The sequence below is a fragment of the Siphateles boraxobius genome, unplaced genomic scaffold (assembly GCF_051911475.1).
Source record: "Siphateles boraxobius isolate OS27281-9 unplaced genomic scaffold, OSU_SipBor_1 39, whole genome shotgun sequence".
Classification (NCBI taxonomy): domain Eukaryota; kingdom Metazoa; phylum Chordata; class Actinopteri; order Cypriniformes; family Leuciscidae; genus Siphateles; species Siphateles boraxobius.
Window position 1 is genome coordinate 399,288 of NW_027509019.1, and position 20,495 is coordinate 419,782.

Here is a 20,495-nt window from a genome sequence, read left to right on the forward strand (position 1 = left end):
AGAGAACACAGGCTTACTTGCTGCTAGAGTGCGCTGGCGGGGGAAAGCTTCCCCCTCGTGGTTTTCAGGCTCCTCAAATGTCATCGCTTCATGTGCATGTTGCACAGGGGCAGCTGGAAGTGTGTTCATTGCAGGGAGAGGCTCCTTGGCCAGGTGCAGCTGTTTGGGAAGTACAGTGCCTTGCAGCAGCATGTCCCTGTCCTTCCTTTTATCCCTCCTAAGCAGCCTACAAGACAAACATTAATTATTTTATACATGTAAGCCTATCCTCCCTCTCTAAGGTTATTACATACTTTCTAACAAGCATGCAGGTGGAGGTTTTTCTTGAGGTTAAATCTTTATATACTGTCTTGACTGTATGGGAAAGGTAAATGAAATAACACATACCATGAAGAGACTGTGGTGTTGTTAACCGGCACCAGAACCAGGTTTGTCTGGTCCAGGACAACCCTGCTGTCCTCCAGCAGCTGTCTGATGTGGCTGTAGACGCTGACAATGGACTGAGGGATGGGCATGGTTTTCCCCTTTGTGTCCTTTGGCCTGTTGCGTGACTGCTCAAACTCTTTGGCAAGTCTGAGGCAAACACACTCACTGACCCTGTATACTTCGGGGTCCTGGCTGCTTGGCCGTGAGTCATGTTTTGTCTGTGGGAGAGAAGGATGATATGATCTGGACTGTGAACAAGGATGTAAAGTGATGAACCACCAAGTTACAATGTCAATAGGGATTGCAATAAAATAATTTACACTTAATAAATACTTTTCACAGTGACACGTGCTGTCTCTTAATCAATGATTTGTATTGAACCAAAATGATAGCAAATTGTGGTCAAGCACCTCTCTGCCGCCTGCTGTCCAGGAGCAGAGCCACTCGGCTTCCTGGGTGCTCTCCACGGTCCTCCTGACGCACATGCTTTTTTCCTTAGCCTTCTGGGTGTACCTGAACGGTGAAAGAGACATCCATATGCTTCATTCATTCCATGGAATTTATGTTTAATTTTGGTGTACAAAATAATTACTATTTTGTACTTTGAAGGTTTCTTGTCCATGGCATGGAGAGCTGTGTACAGGTGGACTATGTCCGCCTCCTCCTTGGCTGACAAGGCGGTGATGGTACGATTCAAGCCAACTAAGTAGGCTGCAAGGGCATCAACTGCCTCCCATCCCACAACGCCCCTCGAGTCACATTGGCTGGTCTGAAAAGTGATAAGTGAAGAAAAAAAAACAAGCAAATAAATGTAAACTCTTGTTTCTAATATGTGAGTAATGCTGATTTTACATTCATGTATGTTATTAAAATGTAACCACATTAACTGCAGTTAAATATTGTGTTTTTGAGTAAGGTGTTACAGAAAGTGTTATTGACCTCTGTGACGAGGGGTCCGGGTTCAGTGTCACCCGCCACGGCACTTGGGGGATCACCAGCCCCTATCTCCGCTGACTGGCAGACAATGTCAAGCATGCTGATGGTGTCATCTGGCTCATCCTCCTCCTCAAGCACCTACGAGGGGATTTCAGAGACCTGCAATGGAGCCAGCAGGTCACCTCTGTTGGTCTGGGCCAATAAATATTCCACTGCCATGCGCTCGCCTGTAACCAGTATAAAACACAAAGATGAAGAAAGCACATACATACACACATCCATCTCCTACATGAATAGCACAATCTTCGCACCCAAGAAATGCATGTCCTCTGAGTAGGGGGGTGCCTAAGAAAAAGAGGAGGAGGGCATGTAATACTCTGGTCAACCAGTGTTGCTCTGAGATCTCTCTTACCAGTAGGTTTTCCGGGTGGGGTGAACTCTGGCACCAGAGCACAACCATGGACACGCTGGCTTAAGTTATTAAGGTGGGACATCAAGCGAACATCAAAGCTTCTTAGGGTTGAGGCCCCCTCCACATCTACTGCCTCCTTGGCCCGGCCCATGTTCCATCTTGATGCCCCCTCCAGCATGTACATTTGCATGTGTACAGCATTGCACTGCCAGCCTAAGAAACAAAATACTCTGTTTTTTATTGTTCATTATTATCAACCATTATTGTAAAGTGAATACATATGAATACCCGACAGTGGAAATTGTGTTATTTTGAATAATTACAACACATAACAGAAAATAACATTTAAAAAATACATACAATACAGTATGTCTTGATGCAAATGTACCTGGAATAAAAGCACACTGATGTCGGTGAAAACTCTCCAGGGAGGAGGACCCCCTACCACACCTAAGGATGTCCAGCTCTTTGCCGCCCTTCTGGAGTGTCCGCACCTTTGTGTACGGTGCAACACCTGCAGGGTCTTGGAGGCACTCCAGGTGCTTCTGCTGCACTTACCACACATGGCGCATGCTGTCATGGCTCACCAGACGCAGCCCTGTGGTGTCTGTCAGCTCCCACACTGATTCCAGCAGCCCTGAAATCATGCTCCTTATCTCCTCTACTCCACGCGTCCTCCTCCTGCAGTGTCTCTTTAGTTCCCCTGGGCTGATGGTGGCCACGAGCTGTTCTTCAGTGGGAGCATGTCCGCTGTGGCTGCTCTTCCACTCCGCTCTCTTGGCGTCCTTCAGGCGTTGCACATCCTCCTGGTCCCATTCAAAAATGCAGGAGGAAAGCTTGGCACAAAAGGTGCCATAGAGAGGGTGGTGTTCTGTAGTGAGCCCGCAGTTAAAGCGTCTCATGAAATGGAAGCTGTCTAAGCGCACTGCAGACTTCCATGGGTGAAAGAGCTTAGCCACTGAAGACACACCTCTGAAAAACAACCATTCTTAATAACATAGACCACAACACCTGTACTTACACCATGATTAAGTAAACTCTGTGTGTGTGTGTGTGTGTGTGTGTGTGTGTGTGTGTGTGTGTGTGTGTGTGTGTGTGTGAGAGAGAGAGAGAGAGAGAGAGAGAGACAGAGAGTGTGTGTGTGTGTGTGAGAGAGAGAGAGAGAGAGAGAGAGAGAGAGAGAGTGAGTGAGAGTGAGAGAGTGAGTGAGAGTGAGAGAGAGTGAGTGAGAGAGAGAGAGAGAGAGAGTGAGTGAGAGAGACTGAGTGAGTGTGAGAGTGAGTGAGTGAGTGAGTGAGTGAGTGAGTGAGTGAGTGAGTGAGAGTGAGTGAGAGAGTGAGAAAGTTTTTCACCCACCTGACTGGCTGCAGCAATCCCGGTCGACATAGATGACCTCAGGTTCAGCTTGGCCCGCATTCTTGTACCGAGTGACGATGCCTTGGCACAACTCTTCCAACCCTGCACCTTCACCCGTCGTCAGAACAGAGTTCAACACCTGGCCAAACTCATTGCCGATGTTTGACATCCATGCAGCACTGTCCCCGCTCCCGCCAGCCAGCTTTTTGGTGATCTTTAAAACAAACACAAGCAATGTCCAATTTCCAATTTCCTGTTTTGTTGTAATTATACATGTTCTATTTGATATACTTTTTTACTGTTGAAACCCTAACCTTCTTTGTTGAATCCATTTTAAGAATTCTACCATAGGTAGAAGTGATCACTCCCTTCATCTCATCCACATGGCTGAGGATTTCGTTGGAGTGGACCGTCTCGAACCATTGAGCAAGTGGAAGGGGCCTGAAGGGTGGTGGAGGAAGATATACAGCTGCAGAGGGGACGAAGGTAGCCATCTTCATGTGATGCTCACAGTCTGAGAGGTAGCGGATAGTCTGCCGTGCCCACTCTTTGCTGTGCGCTTCCTCTATTGCAGACTGGAGGTAGGAGGAACTGTTACCACTGGTCCTTGGCTTCAGGAAAGTCATACATTTCCTGTCCAGAGCCAGCTGTGTTGTGAGGGCAGCGGGGAACAGGCTCCTGTGTGCCACATCCACCTGAGAGAGTATATCCTGGCTCCATGGACAGACTGGCTGAGAGCACTTGCTGCAACGTGGATAGTCCCCTCCCACTAGGTAATAGCGGCTATCTACATCAATCACCTCCCTGACCTTTCTGTAGATCCCTGAGCTGTTCATTTTACGGGAACATTGTGGGCATTTTAAAGGAATCCCCCACATCCTCATTGGTGCCCAGATGAACATCCTCTGCCGGTAGTACCACCCAGGCTCAGGAGGAGATGGTTTGGGCTCCAGTGAGGGGTGAAACCAGCAGGCTTGGATTTTTGGTGTCAGCTGGCCTGTAGGCTCATATAGGCATTTGTCAATCCACACCTGATCTGCTTCCTGTCCTACTCTCCGAAACTGCTCAGGAAGAAAACCTTTCCAATTGTTTGAAGTTGGTTTTGGTTTTGAAGTTGGTAAAGTTGCAGTGTGGTGTGGCATGGCAGAGCTACTTAACGGAGGGAGCAGAGATGGCGTTGTCTGTGATGGTAGCACTTTTGTGGTGGTAGTGCTTTTGTAGTGCTTTGGTGGTAGCTTTTGCGGTCATGGCATTATGAATGCTGCATAGTGAACCAGTTGGATATGGTTCAAAAGACCAACAGTACCCTGCACCTTGGCCCCACAGGTGTCACACATCTCCTCCGTGTGGTGGTCAGACAGGTGCTCTGAAAATTTCTCTGCCTCCACAAGCTGGTTGCACTTGTACCACTGCACTCCCTGTCCTGCCACTGATGCTCCTGTGTCTGTGTCTCCTCTCCCTGCCTCTGTGTCTCCTCTCCCTGCCTCTGTGTCTCCTCTCCCTGTCTCTGTGTTATCTCGGACTCTCCCTGCCTTTGTGTTGTCTCGGACTCTCCCTGCCTTTGTGTCTCCTCTCCCTGCCTCTGTGTTGTCTCGGACTCTCCCTGCCTCCGTGTCGTCTCGGACTCTCCCTGCCTCCCTGTCGTCTCGGACTCTCCCTGCCTCCGTGTCGTCTCGGACTCTCCCTGCCTCCGTGTCGTCTCGGACTCTCCCTGCCTCGGTGTTGTCTCGGACTCTCCCTGCCTCCATGTCGTCTCGGACTCTCCCTGCCTCCGTGTTGTCTCGGACTCTCCCTGCCTCCGTGTCGCCTCGGACTCTCCCTACCTCCGTGTTGTCTCGGACTCTCCCTGCCTCCGTGTCGTCTCGGACTCTCCCTGCCTCCGTGTCTCCTCTACATGTCTCCATGCCTCCTCTCCCTAACTCCGTGCTGACTCGCCCTGCTTCCGTCTCAACTCCTCCTGCCTCACTGGACCCAGCACCTGATGACATATCTGCTGGCTTGGTGGGGGGGGGGGGAATTACAAAAAGAGGGACATGCTACATGCAACTAAGAATCCTACACTACTAGTTTTATCCAGAATTGTACAGATACATATTGTTCAATAAATAAATCCACATGCTACAGTGACTCATCATGACTTAAAATAGAATAATGAATAGAATAATGTTTATTCAGACATGCTACTAGAAAACAACTAGAAAAAAGACAAAAAAAGCAGACAGGCTTTGAAAACATTAGGCATTACTGCAAAATCACTGAAGCTCACCAGAGGAAAAAACAAACAAACAAACAATCAATTAGTAAAAAATAGTAAATTTCACCTACCTTGTGGAACCCACAAGAGCACTGAAGGCTTCTCCCAAACAGATCCTTATTAGAATGGCTCTGCAGGGGGCAAGCATCAATTTTCTCCAATGCCTTTTTCCATTTCTTGGCCCCTGGCCGTTTGCCAGTTGAAAAGTGGTATTGGCCATGGGCATATTTTAAGCAGATGTCCCTCCAGTAACTATCTGGCTTTCCTGTCTTAGTCATCTGCAAACATTAAATATAAAACAGGTTAATGTCAAGCTAGGCTATGTGTGTAGACAGACAGACAAACAGAGGAAATTATACATGTCAAATACATACATACATACATACATACATACATACATACATTCATACATACATAACATAAATACATGTAAAAAAAAATCATTCATATTAAAAAAAATAAAACTGGCAGAAAATTCAAATTTTAGGACTTTATATACTTATTAGAGTGTTGTGTATGTAAAGCAATTACATGTACACATTTCAAGAATGTAATTAACCCTTTTTTTTGGTGAATCAGTTATTTTTCCCCATGAAAATTCCTGGGTAACGTAATGAATTTTTAAATTAATTACATTGCTACCATTGTTGGCATATACAAATGTACTGATATCCATAATTGGAGCTCAACAAACAATTAGTGCTTGGAAAACTACATTTTAATAATAATTAATATAATCAATTTGGGATTTCATATAGACATGGGCTCATTTTTGGCTGCTGATAGCTCAAAATTTAGAACCAAATAAAAAAAAAAAGCTGGGAAATGTTTACAAATGTTTTCCAATAAAGTAAATAAGACTTGTTTTATCCTTAACTCAACAAAAAAAAAAATGAATTGTGTAATCTAACACACAAATACGGGTTAAATTAATTTCCTGTGTCATTGTTAGCCGGAATGACATACTGTTAGACGGAAGGACATTCTGCAATATTTTTCAGGATTACCATGAAAACCAGCCTCGGTATCATTTTTCTTTCCAACACTTAAACTTGAAACAAAGTAAGAAATACTAAAACTTTTTTTAAATCGTTAAAAACGTGTCAATCAACATTTGTTTATGTAAATTGGTTAATTCAGCCAACACTTAAATGCAACAGCATTTCATACATTTTGTGATAAAACTAGTGCTGTGCGTTAAACGCGTTATTAACGGCGTTAACGCAAACACATTTTAACGGCGTCAATTTTTTTATCGTGAGATTAACGCTCTTTTTGGCCTAGCAAACTTTGTATTTTTTTCACATGCTGTTGCAACAGCTAGTAACGTTAGAAAAACTACAACATCACACCGGATAGCTAGACCGGAAACAAAACAACAGGCACGCCGCACGTACTTGTTTGGGCTTGCGCGCCGGCCAAAGAGTAGTAGGCTAACGTTACGTTTTGAGTGGATGGCGCGAGCGCGAGACGCCGATCTAGAGACGTGCACTCTCAACGCAATGGAGTGCGGCGCGGGACTAGATTTGATGGCCGAGTGCGAGGGTGGGCTCGAGCGGTAATGCACTAAATCTGTGAGCTAGCTAGAAATATCTATGAATAAAACATAAAAACTTATACATTTTTATTCATATGTTGCAGAAAAGCAACTCGAACAACTAAAACAAAATAGAAACGATTTACAGGCCAGAGTTTCTTTTTATAACATGTTTGCAGCGTTGAGCGATGTAGCCAATCACAGACATATGTGTTGATTTTGAACGCAATGGGCAATCAGAAGCATTTAAAATAGACTCCCCTCACTGCTCAAAGCAGACTTTTTGTTCAGTGCTGAATTCTGTATGCTGGCAAATCCTCTAATTATAACAAACAAAGTGTATATATTATGGAAGATGCATTGTGCAGTCAGCTTCATTGATAATAACAGATGTGTGAGATTGCGATGAACTAATGTCAGCTTTTTAGGAATTATTAAGGGAGCGCACTTTGCGCTCATTCAGTCATGCCAAACCATGCACTCAGTAGCCTGCTTGCTTTTATGTTATAACAGTGGTTTGTGTGTTAATGCTTTAATAACAAATAATTTATCCGGAGCATTTATGCTGATGTGTATGGTGGCGACACGTAGGCGAAAGTATTTGGAGGTAGCCTACAAAAAAAGAGTCTATTTGCGGGCGGGAGCGGGACAAAAATGTTGCGGGCGGGAGAAAGTAACATAGAAAGTAGTTGAGAACGTCAGTTATAACGACTCACGTATTAAAAAATGTACGGGTTTAAATCGGGCTCGGGCTCATAATTACAGTTTATGTGTCGGGCCGGGCCGGGCTCGGACAGAATGCGCACGGGCTCGGGTCGGGCTTGATTTTTTGGGCCCGATCTAAGCTCTACAATGGATGACTTCAGACAGAAGCACATGGATACCACAGCTAAGAACAAACTTACTGCTGATCCACTTTTCCATGTTGATAAGAGCATTAAAATTAGAAAAAATAATGAGACAAATAGAAATCAAGGGACATTTAGAATAGATAAAAATGTGCGATTAATCGCGAGTTAACTATGGCATTAATGCGATTAATCGCGATTAAATATTTTAATCGTTTGACAGCACTAGATAAAACATTAACATATTTTATAAATACAGCTATAAATGCTTTATTCTTGATTTAAAAGCATTTCTATAATGTTAAAAATTGTATTTTCATACTTTTACATTATTTATCAATTTATCATTTCTAAATGAAGTATTGCATTATTTACAAACCAGTTATGTAGGAACTGTCAGTGGTTCATAAGATCACTTAGAAAGTGTATGTAAATGATTAATAAACTATTGAAATGTACATTCATACATATGATTATTTAGACATAGTAATAGTTACTTAGTGTGTTAGTAAATGCTTTATTTACATGTATTTCTACTGTAATTTAGGGTTAATTCAAGTTGTTATAAAGCATTTAGTAGTGGTCAGTTAACTATTTTGTGAGCTCATCTAAAGTGAGGACTAGTTATGCCTCGTAAAGCATATAAAGGAGATTTAAAGACTCAGTTATCTTCTAAACAGAATGAGGAAACAAACACAACACAGTGATTCAGAACATAGAAATATGACATAGAACTGAGCCTTTAAATCTCCTTTATATGCTTTACGAGGCATAACTAATAAACAAATAAATTAGTTATTATTGGTCTTCTGATTCTGTCATATCACCAATATCCGCACCATAGCCACCACACAGTGCTAGTATGTAGCCTAGCTGCTACAGCGAGTATTGAACAGCAACGCTATTTGTCCTCACAACACAGCTGGCTCTGGACAGGAAATGTATGACTTTAGACGCTAACTGCTATAAATATTAGCATGATATAACCCAAGTTTCCAAACCTTTTTCCCGTGTTTTGTGTTGATGTGTTTGTGTTGATTTTGTGTTTGTGTTGTAGAAAAAATGGCCGCCACTTTAAAGCGATAACCGCGCCTCCTCTCGCGTCACGTGACCTAGACTGTTTGGACCTGTGTTCGGACCTCGTTTGAAATTCTTTGATCTCGTTAGGAATGAGTAAAAAAATTTTACAAGTAAAAAGAAAACAAACAAACAGAACTGAACTATATACAACCCATCAACCTAGAACAAATAAAATAGTTTGTGTATATGTTGTGGGCAGCACAATGAATCACAATCAAATTGAATAAAAAAAATTTATAAAAAATAAAAAAATCAAATAAAAAATAGTGCAATTATTTCGGTATTAGTTTTGCAAAACAACTAAATATTTTACTATAATAAAAACAAAATCTTCACAACATAAAATACAATAATGTACTATTTTCTCATCATTCTAAGCCACTGCTCTTTGGTTAGGGTCTCCCTGTTTGGGCAGTAAATTCTGCCTTTGAACTGGCTATGGCCAGTGTCTGTGGTGCGTGGCTCTCCACATTTAGTGCATCTGTTGGCTGTGACTGTTCTAGTGTATTTACGCTTTTCCTTTTGTGGAGTGTCTTGCATTTGACAAGGGCCAGTTGTGCTCTCAGAATGTGGTGTGCAAACTCTACTGGGTGCAGTGGTCTGGGGTGGCGGCAGAAGCAGAATGCTACTTGCTGTAGTGGTTGGTGGCACTATTAGTGGCATGTAAAAAACTCCTGGCTGAGCTGTATGTTGTTTTGTCTGTATGGTTCTCAGCTCAGCTCTATCTTTGACAACTAGCTTGGTTTTTGCCAACCCAGCCGTGTCAGGTGGCATGTTGTAAGTGTGTTCATGCATGTGTGGTGTGACTTGAGTGGGCCTAGTGTTTACTGGGAGTAGTGGTTCACTGGCAACAGGGCGTTCATCAGGCAGTACCAACCCTTGCATCAGAATTGCAACTTCTTGTGCCTTGAATCTTTTGTTTTGCCACTGTATCAACGTGGTCTGATTTACAGTAACAAGTTGCAGAGTTGTATCTTTCATAATAATGCCGTTGATTAAAATGAGCTGTCAAATCTTTTTATAATCATTTAGAATTAGTGACCATCTTGAAAGGGTTTGGTGTCCAATTTTCTTGGGGCTATTATGAATGTTTCACAATGTGATAAATATTGTTTCTTCAAGACGGCTGCAGTTTGGCCACTGAGCAGCTGAACCAGTAGAAACAAGTACACACCTTTTTGTGCTTTCAACTCCTGCAAATACAGCCTTCTTTTTCGGAGACCTAAACCGACCAGTGAGCAGTCTCTCCTGATGTCAGGCAGCGTAAGAAATCCGGTCCTTATCGTGTTGCTCCAAGTTCTGCCAAAGACCCACAATGGTGCTGGCCTGCTGATTGGTAAGAGTGAGGCCTTTTTCATTTCTTAGCTCCACCAAGTATTCCGCAAGCTCATCAACACAATCTATTCCTGCCAAACTCTGTTCATCCACGGCCTAGGAGGAAGTATTACATTAGATTTGAAGTATTTCAAGAAGGTCAAACATCAATAAATATAAAGCATACTGGTATTTCTCTTACAACTTGCTCTGAAGATGTAGATTGTCCAGGTAACCCAGACGGGACCCCCAGCAGGTGAATGGACTGGACAGGAGGAGCAGACGCATGTTGGACCCCCAGCAGGTGAGTGGACTGGACAGGAGGAGCAGATGCATGTTGGACCCCCAGCAGGTGAGTGGACTGGACAGGAGGAGCAGACCCATGTTGGACCCCCAGCAGGTGAGCGGACTGGACAGGAGGAGCAGACGCATGTTGGACCCCCAGCAGGTGAGTGGACTGGACAGGAGGAGCGGGTGCAGACGGGACCCCCAGCAGGTGAGTGGACTGGACAGGAGAAGCGGGTGCAGATGGGACCCCCAGCAGGTGAGTGGACTGGACAGGAGGAGCAGACGCATGTTGGACCCCCAGCAGGTGAGTGGACTGGACAGGAGGAGCGGCTGCAGATGGGACCCCCAGCAGGTGAGTGGACTGGACAGGAGGAGCAGACGCATGTTGGACCCCCAGCAGGTGAGTGGACTGGACAGGAGGAGCAGATGCATGTTGGACCCCCAGCAGGTGAGTGGACTGGACAGGAGGAGCAGACGCATGTTGGACCCCCAGCAGGTGAGTGGACTGGACAGGAGGAGCAGACGCATGTTGGACCCCCAGCAGGTGAGTGGACTGGACAGGAGGAGCAGAAGCATGTTGGACCCCCAGCAGGTGAGTGGACTGGACAGGAGGAGCAGACGCATGTTGGACCCCCAGCAGGTGAGTGGACTGGACAGGAGGAGCAGATGCATGTTGGACCCCCAGCAGGTGAGTGGACTGGACAGGAGGAGCAGACGCATGTTGGACCCCCAGCAGGTGAGTGGACTGGACAGGAGGAGCAGATGCATGTTGGACCCCCAGCAGGTGAGTGGACTGGACTGGAGGAGCAGACGCATGTTGGACCCCCAGCAGGTGAGTGGACTGGAGGAGCAGACGCATGTTGGACCCCCAGCAGGTGAGTGGACTGCACAGGAGGAGCAGACGCATGTTGGACCCCCAGCAGGTGAGTGGACTGGACAGGAGGAGCAGACGCATGTTGGACCCCCAGCAGGTGAGTGGACTGGACAGGAGGAGCGGGTGCAGATGGGACCCCCAGCAGGTGAGTGGACTGGGCAGGAGGAGCGGACTGACCAGAAAGCTCAGGAGCACAAGAAGCAGGTAGCACTGAGATCATATCAGATGTGTCCAAAAGTAAATCGGCAAGAGTGACCTCAATATGTTCAAGTTCTTCAAAGCCCTCATCAGTCTCTACTGGCTCTTCCAACTGCTCCAGCAATGTATTTGCCTCCTCGGAGTCTGGCGCCATACACTGTAGAGGTTCATTGTTCTGCCTCAACAGGTACTGCACTCCGATCAGCTCACCTGAAAATGCAAAACCAATATTAAAAAAAAAAAAAAAAACTACATAGAAACATAGAAAGAACTATGAGCATAAACATACAATATTAAATACAAATACCTGTGTACTTTGCGGGTGGTGTAAAAGAAGGAATCAGCTTCCTGCCAAAAACCTTCTCATAATCTTTATTCACGCTGTGAACCAGCTCGCCCGAGTATGTGCGCAGGCCCGAGGTCTCTGCCTCCAGAGCAGCTGCTGCCCTGTTGTGGTTCCAGCGATGTAGCCCATCTAGTAGGTAGATCTGGAAGTTGAGCGAGTTTGCACTGTTTCCTAAAGTAAATACAAAAAAACGGCAAAAAGGAATAAGGTCAAGTATTTCTGTTAAACATAAACATTATTGAGTTGGACGTACCTGGAATGAACCGGTTTAAGTGACAGTGGAATGACTCCAAAGATGTAGAACCTCTGGCACAGCGCAGTGTCTGCAGTTGCACTCCTCCCTTGGTGATGGTGCCAGTCTGTGTGTACAGCGCCACACCAGGTGGGTCCTGAATGCACTTAACATGTCTCTTCTGAACACGCCAGATGTGCTGCATTCTGATGGGGTCCAGAAGAGGAACACCAAGGGCATCCTTACCCTTGTCACTGATGAGCTCACTGATGAGCTGATCCAAAAGCCGGATGGTTTGGTCTTCTCCACGAGTCCTCCTCCTGCAGTGCAGCTCTAACTCTTCTTTTTTTATGTGCCGATCTAGCTGCTTCTCCGTCAGAGCCATCAGGCCTTGCTCTTTTAGCTGTGCTCTTTTTGCCTCTCTCAACTTGTTGACATCAGCAGCATCCCACTCAAAAATACATGCTGATATGCGAGCCATGAAAGTGGGATAGAGCTGGTGTGCATCAGTGGTGCATCCCACAGCCAGGCGTCGCATATAGTGCCAGATGTCGAGGCGAACAATCAAGTTAGGCCATCCAGCAAATCTGGCCTTCAGCTTGGTCTCACCCACATCCTTGCAGCAGCCACAGTCCACATAGAGAGCAACAGGAGGGTCTACACCTGCAGCTTTATACCTGCGAGAAATAATTATCAAAAATAATTAAAGAATTTCATCATCAAACAACAGTAAATTACAAATGCAAATTGTAAATAGTAAATTCTAGACAAGTTAAATTACATGTAAGTGAAAATGTATTACAGGTAACATACTCTACCAAGCCAGCTGCCATAAGATCCAAACCTGGTCCCTCACCAGCAGTCAAGACACTGATGAGCACTTGACCCATCTCGTTACCAACGGATGTCAGCCACTGTGCAGTGCCTTTTGCCGGTCCTGAGAGCTTTTTGGTGATCTAAAACAAACATATATATTAAACCAATAGTAGCAACACCTTCAATGGTTCTATTGCATTAATATAGAGCTTATGCGTGTAATGTCATAAAAAAATTTAGTGGTTATCTCTGCAATGTTATTCTTGTTTTAATCTTTGAATTGTCCCTCAATTTGACATTCCATCTTATGTTATTGTTTAAGTTGTTCATTCATTTGAGGTTCCATTTCTATTTAGATTTAAATATAAATAGAATTTGCATAACCTCAATACTATAATAATTAAAGATGTACCTTTCTGGTGGAATCCAGTTTTAAGAAGGATCCATAAGTGGAGGTGATACTAGCCTTGATATCCTCCAGCCTGAACAGGATGTCTTGGCTGTACACCACTGAAAGCCACTTATAGCTGGGAATTGCCACAGGTTGGGGAGGCTCTTCAAATGTTGGTGGCATCAGGCAACTTTTGCTGGTAAAAGAAGCACACTCGCTGGTATACCGCGCAACCCTTTTCAGCCACTCTTCACTGTGGTTCTCTTTCAATTGGCCAATCAGTCGGACAGGGCCATTCCCCAGACCACGTTCCCGTAGGAGGCGTATCACCCTGATGTCACAGGCATATCTGTAATAAGAAATAAATTAAATATACATGGATAAGCAACTGACAAAAATCACACAATAATGTAACATACCGGCGGGTAAGAATGACCCTAAACTCAGAACGATGGGCCATGTCCAGCTGCTCAAGTATTTCCCTATTCCAAGACAGGTAGCTGCGGCGGCACTTGGAGCAAATCAGAGTCTCTGTGACCAGGTTGTAAAAGCGGTCAATGTCAAGGACCTGACGCACCCGTCTGTGAAGACCTCCACTAGTCAGAGGGCTTTTACAGGCTTGGTCCGCGCACAGCAGCCTGACTTTCCACAGCCTATACGGCATCCACAGCAGTAAGGGATGGGCAAAAAATCTGGCTGATGTTGGTGCCTGGTGGTAAATAAGGGATGGCTGTGGAGGGAAATACCACAACTGGAGATGGTCCTGGAGCTCCAAATTCCCACGAGCACCAACTCTGAACAATCCTGTGGAGACCCGTTGGTGATCCTCCTGGGGCATGGTTTTAGGCCACAGGAGAGGAACTGCAGCAGAGTGCTCAGGCTGGAATGCGCTCTGTAGACAGAAAAGGACAGGTCAAATAAAGACAAAAAAATACTAACCAAACATAGTAACAAGTGCAATGTTTTACCACATTCACTCCTAAACTCTGCCCCTCCACTGGCCGATGCCGTTGTTTTGGAGGCGGTAATGGAGGAGCAAGAAAAAATGATTCTGCACTTGGAGGCTGTGGTGGAGAGATGGTTTGAGGAGGACCACCTGCTAGCACTGGAGCCTCACACACACGGGCAGCTGCATTTGTAGCAGTGGTTGAATGAGTCTAAAAATACAAGGTATAAAAAAATAGTATCATTGGAATTTTTTTTGTAGCAAAGAAATAATAATTATTCATTACTTACATGAGCTTTCCGTCCAACATGTAAATTTGGCTTTGCACCCTCCACATGCTTTCCACCAAATCTGGACTTATTAAACTTTAAAGAGAGAAGTATTAATATGACAACTGTGAACCATTTTAAAACACATGCCATCATATGTACCGAGGAAAGGGTGAGCTTGGGCCTTTTCACCAAACTTGCGGGTGTAGTGTCAGCTGTGGGACGTTCTACTGGAGCAATGGTTGGGAGCTGAAATATGACAAGAATATATAAATAAAATATTTCCGTTATGAATTCTCTCTCACATAAAGCTATAAAATCTACCTACCATTAAGGAGCTACATTGACCACTAGTTGATTGGTCTGCACTGCTTGTGGGTCTAGATGAGGCTGTAGGCTCTTGCTGCTGCATAACAAAAATGTATTAAACAGTGCATATATACAGTATGAAATACAGTATGAAAGACTTAGAAAGATGATGGACAAAATCACCAGTGATTTAAAGAAAGCACAATACTACTGTTCTATTCTATGTTAATAGTATAAACAATAATGTATAAGAACCCCTTTCATGCAAATGACGTGACAAATTTAGATGTGGGTTTTTTATTCAGTTATTAGTGATGTAGTTAGTTTCAACCTTATGACCTTCTTTTACCTACTACGCAATTTCCTCTGCTGTGGAACAGACCTGTTGCCAAACCACCCCAGATAGAAACAACAGAAATTGTCCAAGAATACATTAATGTTAAGAAATACCACATCTTTATATTGTGTGCACACTGCATCAACTGTAGTTAAACTGAAAGAGCCCAAATTAGCCTACCTTATGAGGATGAAATCCACACAAACACATCTGTGGCTGGGAGAAAAGCGTTAGCTATCCTCTCAGCTGAAGAGGGCACTTCTCTATCTGTAAACAAAACAAAAGATGCCACTTATATTTATTTGAACAAGTTCTTGTTTTATGCTCATACTGTACATACTGAAAATATAATATGTGTACTACTCAAAATTAATATATATATATATATATATATATATATATTCCTTTTGATACTTTTTCTACATACCTTCTGATACAGACTGTACCACTTATTTTGCCTTGGAGCAGGTCGGTTACCTGCATCTGATGGCCAGACACCAGTGGAGGCAAAAGACCTAAAGCGCGAGACCCACTCAGTATCATCCATAGCCTTGTGGCTTTTGGATTGTTGTTTGGACATTTTCTGTTTGAAAATAAGTTTCGTTACTGACAAAAATGTACAATTGCCAAGCTCGATGATAACGTTAGCTATAGCTAACGTAACGTTAGCTAACATTACCTATACAAAAAAAATAAGTTTTGCTTGCTGACTGAAGTTACACAAAGTCAGACAAAATCGAAAAAAACTATTTACATTACAAATTGAGCTTTGACAATTATACCCTATTACTTACAATTACAGCTAACGTTAACTTACCTGATCGTTTTAAGGAGCAATCTTGCTATTCCTAAAATACAGAAAATGTTTATTAACAATAAATACAATAACTATAAATAACATAACGTTACCTGAGCGGAATATAAATTACAGCGGTGAAGCATTTATGCTCAACGTGCGGTGATTGGTGTATGAAAAATGGACATTGCCATTTCATTGGACGGCCAAAAAAGAGAATATTAGCGGAGATTGGATGGAATCTGCTCAAACTCAAAGATGGACAAAAATGGACTATGTGCGGTGATTTGTCTTTGAAAAATGGACCTTGACATTTCATTGGACGGCCAAAAATGGAGTTCGTAACGTAATTGGTTTTGTAAAAGATGGAGCTCGACATTGTATTGGATAGACTTTACAGACGCACGGTTGTCAGGTACCGCCAACGAGGCACTTGCTGTGCGTTCAGGTCGCAGTCTCCCCTGGAGGCGTGGGTTCGAATCCCACTTCTGACAAACCTAACCTTTGGCTGCGGGCTCAAGCTAGAGTCTTTAACCCTCTGGCAAGTTTATCCAGAAATGCAGTAATGTTGACAAAGCACTGCAATTAACCAAACATTAAAGTAACACTGACCTGCAGTACATGACCTTTAAAGTAACACTTTAGTGCAATGTATGGGATTCTATGGCACTTGGAATTTCAAGTCATGACATTTCAGAAAAAATGGACATGTTGATTGAATCGGATTCAACTGAATTTCACGAAATAACATGTTGTGATGTTTACCGGAAGAAGATGCAGTAGAATTTCATGGCAAGGATTCTTGGAAATTTCTTGGAATGAAATGTCATGGGTTTGGGGGCATGGGGTGGAGTGTCATGACACAAGATTCAAGGAATGTCATGTAAAACATTACATTAGCATTAACAAGACATGCCATTAGAATGAAAGAATGATATAAGCCTTAACAAAACATTGTAACAACACTGACACATATGACATGAATATGAGAGTAATACTATTACTGCATTTGTTCAACATTAGTCTTAAAAAAACACTGGATTTCAATTACAGTGCATATGAAAGAATGGACAAAGGCATAAAAGGGAATACAGAAAGCAGCTCCTTTATTTACACGGTCCCGTGTATCAAAAAGCACCATTCTGCCCCGTGTGAGGCTCGAACTCACGACCTTCAGATTATGAGACTGACGCGCTGCCTAACTGCGCCAACGAGTCATGTGCTCTGACTCAGGTGAGCGGTGAATCCCTAGATTCTAGATCATCTGCCATTCCGTGTAGGTCCAAAAATGCTGCTCACCACTGGTTGTCATGTCAGGATGGCCGAGCGGTCTAAGGCGCTGCGTTCAAGCTGGGGAACAATAGTCCAACAAAGGTGGGGAAGAAGGGAAGAAAAGGGGGAAGGAAGAAAAAGAGAGGGGGAAGAAGAGAAAGAAAAAATGAAGAAAAGAAAGGCTGAAATTTGATGTTCAAAGATATGCCTTCATTAGCATAGATCTTATGATACATTTTCCGGTTTCTTCGTGTGTGAAAATCACGCATTTATATCACACTGTTTTCTATTGCAGGTGTGCACCAAGACCGGGGTTCGAATCCAGCTAAAGACAACTTTTTGTAATATTTATTATTTGAATAAATAATCATTATTTTTGAATGCATACTGTTCCCGTTTTAATAAAATATACATATTTAATTTGTTTGTTGTGTTTTTTGATATTCTATCATGAAAAATAATGTTATTTGCATTATTATGCAATGAACCAAGATGCAAATCATTAATTAGTAACTTATATGCTGTAAAATGTTTCACAAGAATAACAAAATGTACAAATTATATTTTTACATACAAATGTTATGTTGTTGCAGTGTACTGATAAAATATTGTTATAATAAAGTAAAAGTAAATAAGCTCAATTTTTTAATGCATACTGTTCCAGTGTTTATAAAATATACATATGTAATTTGTTTGTTGTTTTTTGATATTCTTTCATTAAAAAAAAATGTTATTTGCATTATTATGCAACGAACAAAGATGCAACCCATTAAATAGTAACTAATATGAAGAATGTCTGTCACAAGAATAACAAAATGGACAAATTATCTTTTTAAATACAAATGTTATATTGGTGCAGTGTACTGATGAAATATTGTGTTATATGAAAGTAAAAGTAAATAAGCAAATTCTTTTTGAATGCATACTGTTCCAGTGTTAATAAAATATACATATGTAATTTGTGTGTTGTGTTTCTTTGGTATTCTTTCATAAAAATATATAATTGCCAATGGAACAGTGTTATTATTTAGTAGTTGTTGTATTATTATTGATCTGATTAACTATTTTTTTAGGTTACATTCAAACAAGACACTTGCAAATCTGTTATTTGTAATGAACAAAGATGCAACCCATTAAATAGTAACTAATATGCTGAAAATGTCAATCACAAGAATAACAAAATGTATAAATTATATTTTTTATATACAAAAGTTATATTGTTGCAGTGTTCTGATGAACTAGTGTTATATGAAAGTCAAAGTCAAAAAGAAATCACTTGCCAATTTGTTTTTATTTTCCAGTCATGCCAACAGAACAGTAATGAATATTAAAATGTTAAATACTGGTAACATGTTTTAAAAATAAATAAATAAAATGAAGAGTTAAATAGGTTTTCAAAAACAAGAAATAAAAAGTTAAAATGTTAAATAACGTTAAAAAAACAGTTAAATAATATTCAACACAAGTATTAACTATTTAAACAACTGTTCACACTATATACATGATGCTATATACATGGAAATATATACATTATTTGGAAATGGTTCTCCGCATTTCCTCTAACCACACCTCTTTTGAAACAGTCTCAGTCTGTGGGCAGTACACCCTGCCCCTGTACTGGTCATGTCCTGTTGCACTTGTTTTAAATTGCCCACATTTTTTGCAAGTGTTGGCCTCTACGGTTCTCCTGTAGGGTCTCTTGGGCATGGCGTCTGGATTGGCAGCTGGTGAAGCGGGTAAGCAGGTGCCGTGTACAGCTGTTGGCTGTAACAGTGGCTGTACCATTTGCATCCCCTGGGCCATTGGGATGCCCTGGATCATTTGCACTCCCTGGAAGATTGGCACACCCTGGCACATTGGCACAGCCTGGAACATTGGCACACCCTGGAAACCTGGTGCTGATGGTATAAGTATATTTGGTACCATCTGCAGTGATGCTCCAGATGCAGATGGTGTCAGCAACGTCTGACTCTGCGCTGGTGCCTTGGGTCTGAGAGGGGGTCGCCCAACAGAAGTCTGCCTCTGCTTTGCCTGACCAGCTGTGCTCTCTGGTAGCTTGTACTGGTGCTGCTCCCCTGGTTGTTCTGGCTCAGTCCGTAGACGTTTGGCTACCTGGAGAGGCTCATGAGCTACAGGGAGGGGCTGAGGCAACTGAATGCCCTGAAGCAGCACAGACAGCTCCTGCTTTTTCTGTCTTTTGTTATACCACTGAATCAGGGTGTTCTGGTTAACCTCCACCAGCTGCATGGATGTTCCTCCCATCACCAAGCTGTTGCCCAGTACAAGCTGCCTTATCCTGCGATAGTCTTGCAGGATCAGAGACCATCTTGACAGGGCTCCCTTGCCTTTTCTTTTGGGGCTTGGGTGGACAGTGCAAAGTCTGATGAAGATGGTCTCCACCAGACGGCAACAGTCAGGCCACTGAGCAGGTGCGCTGCTTGCACCCAGCACACATCTGGTGGTGCTCTCTACACCAGGGTGAGTGGGCTTCTTCGGGACCTTGAAGCGTCCACACAGCAGTCTCTTTCGGCATCGACTGTCATACACCACCCGTTCCTTGTCCCGGTCATCCAGGTTCTGCCAAAGAGCAATTATGGTGTTGGCTTCCTGGTTGGTCAGGCTGAGGGCTGTGTGGTCCCGGAGATCCACCAGATATTCTGCAAGCTGGTCCACATCTTGATAACCCGGGATATTTTGGTAGTCAACAGCCTATTAAAAAACTCAAACATGCAATACAATTATTACATCACATCTGTCTAATGCATAATTCCATAACTGATTGTGTTATTTTCCTGTTTATCACCGTAAAGCACTGTATAGTACAAAGCAGAGAGCGCCATTCTTGACATTTTACAAAGCACCAAATAAATAAAGATGACTTGACTTGATGTGTATTTGCAGCTTACAAATGAGTTTAGGCTGTACTTTTAAATGTAAAATATGTGGAAAGTCTGGATTTAAAGCACTGGATGTTAATTCATCATAATTATTCTAGTTAATTTGAAAGACATACAAAGGAGTAGTATTTACCGTCTCTTCTTCATCAACATCCTGACCAGCATCCTCTGGCTCTGAGGGGAGAGTTGAAACAGATGTTTCAGAGGGAACAGGTGTGACAGCAGTCCCTGAGGGTCCAGGTGATGAAGGAGACTGTGTGAGGACAAGTTTGGGGTCAGGGACCAGTGAAGGGGATGTGGAGCCCAGTACAGGTGTGACACTGCTGGTGACCAGGGTGGAAGAACCCAGTGTCAGTGTGGA

The 20,495-nt window shown here is 43.1% G+C and overlaps 1 non-coding gene across 1 annotated transcript; it reads right to left on the minus strand.

Moving 5' to 3' along the window:
* Positions 1-17,108: 17,108 nt before the first annotated feature.
* On the minus strand, positions 17,109-17,182 carry trnam-cau (transfer RNA methionine (anticodon CAU)). The gene has a single exon. It is a non-coding gene; the product is annotated as a tRNA-Met (tRNA).
* Between the last annotated feature and the right edge of the window lie 3,313 nt (positions 17,183-20,495).